This window comes from Thalassophryne amazonica, chromosome 7, assembly GCF_902500255.1.
Source record: "Thalassophryne amazonica chromosome 7, fThaAma1.1, whole genome shotgun sequence".
In the NCBI taxonomy this organism is placed as follows: Eukaryota; Metazoa; Chordata; class Actinopteri; order Batrachoidiformes; family Batrachoididae; genus Thalassophryne; species Thalassophryne amazonica.
Genome location: NC_047109.1, coordinates 104,997,900 through 105,002,352, shown reverse-complemented (window position 1 = coordinate 105,002,352; position 4,453 = coordinate 104,997,900).

Below are 4,453 nucleotides of genomic sequence, written 5' to 3'. Positions count from 1 at the left end.
GGCAAGGCATACCAATTCTTAGGGGTGGACCGTTTGGTCTGCGACACCAGGACATACGAAGTCTGTTAGAAAAGTATCCGACTTTTTTATTTTTTTCAAAAACCTGATGGATTTGAATCACGTGTGCTTGCATGAGCCAACCTTGAACCTTCGTGCGCATGCGTGATTTCTTTCACACCTGTCGGTTGTGTCATTTGCTTGTAAGCAGCCTTTGTGTAAGGATGGATGGAGTCTCTCGTCATTTTTTCTTTGCAAGGAGGTTGCTGAACGACTGGAGCAGCACGACTGCATCAAATTTTGCCAGAAAGTGGGTGACAGCCAGGTGGAAACCATTCGGATTATTCAGAGGGCTTTTGCTGACGATCCTATAGGCATCACACAGATTAAGGAGCAGTACATCCAGTTTAAAGACGTCTGCACAACGGTGGAGAGCGCGCCGCGCTCCGGGCGGCCATCAACATTGCTGAAATGACATGCCCAGCTCATCCACAATTTCTTGGATAGTCACACGACTGAAAAGCCACCGAAAGCCGTCTGAATCTTCCGAATGGTGGAAGAGCTGGGCATGTCACAACATGTCCTGTGAGGCTTCAACACGGAGGCGCTTTTGCTCCGCCATCAGCTTCGTGACGATGAATTTCACTGCAACTCTTTTCATGGCAAATCTTCTGTCACAGTGGAATGTGCCGGATAGTCACACGACGGTCCCACATCACCACAGCGTTCACTTTGGAATGATCCAGTCATTTCTGCATGTCTCTGGATGCAGCACTTGGGCAGAGCCCATGCAAACATGGGGAGAACATGCAAAATCCACACAGAAAGGCCACACATAGTAAAAACACCAGTGTAAAAACTAACACTTACAGTGTTAAATTAACACTGCCAGTGTACATATGGTCCTTCTCTGGCCAGAGTGTGAACATATGTTCACTGTCAGTGTTAATTTAAAACTGGTGATTTTACTGTGCAGGGTGGAAATCGATCCATGAGTGCGCCGCCGTTCAGCATAAGCAGACTACGCAGCCTGCGTGGGGCACCAGGGCCAATTGACTGAAAAATGTGTTGAAATTATTACATTATTACCAGTGATGCCGGTAACGCGTTACTCTAATCTAACCACTTTTTTTGTAACGAGCAATCTAACGCGTTAATCTTTCCAAATCAGTAATCAGATTAAAGTTACTTCTCCAAGTCACTGTGTGTTACTATTATTTTTGCATTGAGTCGACAGCAGCATTAAACTTGGTCCGTGGGCGTATTGTTACGCAGATGATACCCAGCTTTATCTATCCATGAAGCCAGAGGACACACACCAATTAGCTAAACTGCAGGATTGTCTTACAGACATAAAGACATGGATGACCTCTAATTTCCTGCTTTTAAACTCAGATAAAACTGAAGTTATTGTACTTGCCCCACAAATCTTAGAAACATGGTGTCTAACCAGATCCTACTCTGGATGGCATTACCCTGACCTCTAGTAATACTGTGAGAAATCTTGGAGTCATTTTTGATCAGGATATGTCATTCAAAGCGCATATTAAACAAATATGTAGGACTGCTTTTTTACATTTACGCAATATCTCTAAAATTAGAAAGGTCTTGTCTCAGAGTGATGCTGAAAAACTAATTCATGCATTTATTTCCTCTAGGCTGGACTATTGTAATTCATTATTATCAGGTTGTCCTAAAAGTTCCCTGAAAAGCCTTCAGTTAATTCAAATGCTGCAGCTAGAGTACTAACAGGGACTAGAAGGAGAGAGCATATCTCACCCATATTGGCCTCTCTTCATTGGTTTCCTGTTAATTCTAGAATAGAATTTAAAATTCTTCTTCTTACTTATAAGGTTTTGAATAATCAGGTCCCATCTTATCTTAGGGACCTCACAGTACCATATCACCCCAATAGAGCGCTTCGCTCTCAGACTGCAGGCTTACTTGTAGTTCCTAGGGTTTGTAAGAGTAGAATGGGAGGCAGAGCCTTCAGCTTTCAGGCTCCTCTCCTGTGGAACCAGCTCCCAATTCGGATCAGGGAGACAGACACCCTCTCTACTTTTAAGATTAGGCTTAAAACTTTCCTTTTTGCTAAAGCTTATAGTTAGGGCTGGATCAGGTGACCCTGAACCATCCCTTAGTTATGCTGCTATAGACTTAGTCTGCTGGGGGGTTCCCATGATGCACTGTTTCTTTCTCTTTTTGCTCTGTATGCACCACTCTGCATTTAATCATTAGTGATTGATCTCTGCTCCCCTCCACAGCATGTCTTTTCCTGGTTCTCTCCCCTCAACCCCAACCAGTCCCAGCAGAAGACTGCCCCTCCCTGAGCCTGGTTCTGCTGGAGGTTTCTTCCTGTTAAAAGGGAGTTTTTTCCTTCCCACTGTCCTCAAGTGCTTGCTCACAGGGGGTCGTTTTGACCGTTGGGGTTTTACGTAATTATTGTATGGCCTTGCCTTACAATATAAAGCGCCTTGGGGCAACTGTTTGTTGTGATTTGGCGCTATACGAGTATAAATAAAATTGATTGATTGATTGGGCAGGGGGTCGGCGTTCGACTGAACTGCCCACTTTAAGCGAGCTGTGAGCTTTTCATCAGCTACGACTCGTCCTCACCTCTTAAAGCGCGGTGAAAACAGCACAACCTGCACGAGCTTTACAGTCATTTTTATGCTTTATTTTTCTCCTTTATTTAGAATTCTGAGCTGAGCCGCTCCGTATCGTCTCGTTAAAAACAGCTGATCCTCCGCGACGCGGTCAACAACTAACAATATTTCCACTCAAATGCACCTAAACTCTCTTTCTGAGGACCACATCATGTTTTTGTCTTTAAACATTGGGTAGACCCCTACCCCATTACTTAATTGGGGCAAATTAACATTTTTTTTTTTTTTTTTTTGCCTAATATAAAGCCCCCATCCACCCCCGCCCTGACTCCCTGAAATGGTACAGCCCTGTTTGCGTCTTCTCTGTTCGCTGTGTTGCATAACCAGGGTTGCTAGATGTGACGATTTCCAGTCCAATAAATGCTCAAAAATGCATGGAGGCTCTAAATCCTGCGTAATTTGAACTGATTTTTAAAATGTGTGTGGCAATTCTATACAAAAAACTCGTCCAGTGCCATATTTTTACCCTAAACAAACCAATTGGATGGGAAAACATCTAATCTGGCAACCCTGCGCCTAACTGAAGTAGCACTGCTAGCCCACATTCGATTCTGACACGAGACAACAAGTTGCCACTATGCTACAATTAAACAATGAAGCGACAGCAGGAGTCTGGAGCTGAAAAACAGAGGAAAAAGAAACAAAGATGATGCCCGTGCATCCCTTGCTGGTAAGTAGGTGTTAAAGGTTTAAATGTTTTGATTACTTAATGTTCAGTGGTGCTGCTTAAGCTAGGTTGCGTTGGCTTTGCTGATTTGATGTAGCTTTAAAACGCTAAACTTAAACGCTTTAATAAATAGTAACGGTTTGAGTAGAACTTTTGTGTGTGTGTGTGTGTGGGGGGGGGGGGTTCTCTTGTATGGGGGTGGGGGGCCTCCCTGACCGGTTATGCTTACGGCCTCCAAATCCTTAGCAGTGGCCCTGCCCATGACCTTCTTTCTGTGAGACACCAGTGCTAACCACTAAGCCACCATGCTGCCTTATTTGATATTTGAATTTGTGGTTATTACTGAATATTTTATCTTGTGTTTATTGATTAGCATTTCAATCAATCAATCAATCAATTTTTTTATATAGCGCCAAATCACAACAAACAGTTGCCCCAAGGCGCTTTATATTGTAAAGCAGTCTTCTGCTGGGACTGGTTGGGGCTGAGGGAGAGAACCAGGAAAAAGACATGCTGTGGAGGGGAGCAGAGATCGATCACTAATGATTAAATGCAGAGTGGTGCATACAGAGCAAAAAGAGAAAGAAACAGTGCATCATGGGAACCCCCCAGCAGTCTACGTCTATAGCAGCATAACTAAGGGATGGTTCAGGGTCACCTGATCCAGCCCTAACTATAAGCTTTAGCAAAAAGGAAAGTTTTAAGCCTAATCTTAAAAGTAGAGAGGGTGTCTGTCTCCCTGATCTGAATTGGGAGCTGGTTCCACAGGAGAGGAGCCTGAAAGCTGAAGGCTCTGCCTCCCATTCTACTCTTACAAACCCTAGGAACTACAAGTAAGCCTGCAGTCTGAGAGCGAAGCGCTCTATTGGGGTGATATGGTACTACGAGGTCCCTAAGATAAGATGGGACCTGATTATTCAAAACCTTATAAGTAAGAAGAAGAATTTTAAATTCTATTCTAGAATTAACAGGAAGCCAATGAAGAGAGGCCAATATGGGTGAGATATGCTCTCTCCTTCTAGTCCCCGTCAGTACTCTAGCTGCAGCATTTTGAATTAACTGAAGGCTTTTTAGGGAACTTTTAGGACAACCTGATAATAATGAATTACAATAGTCCAGCCTA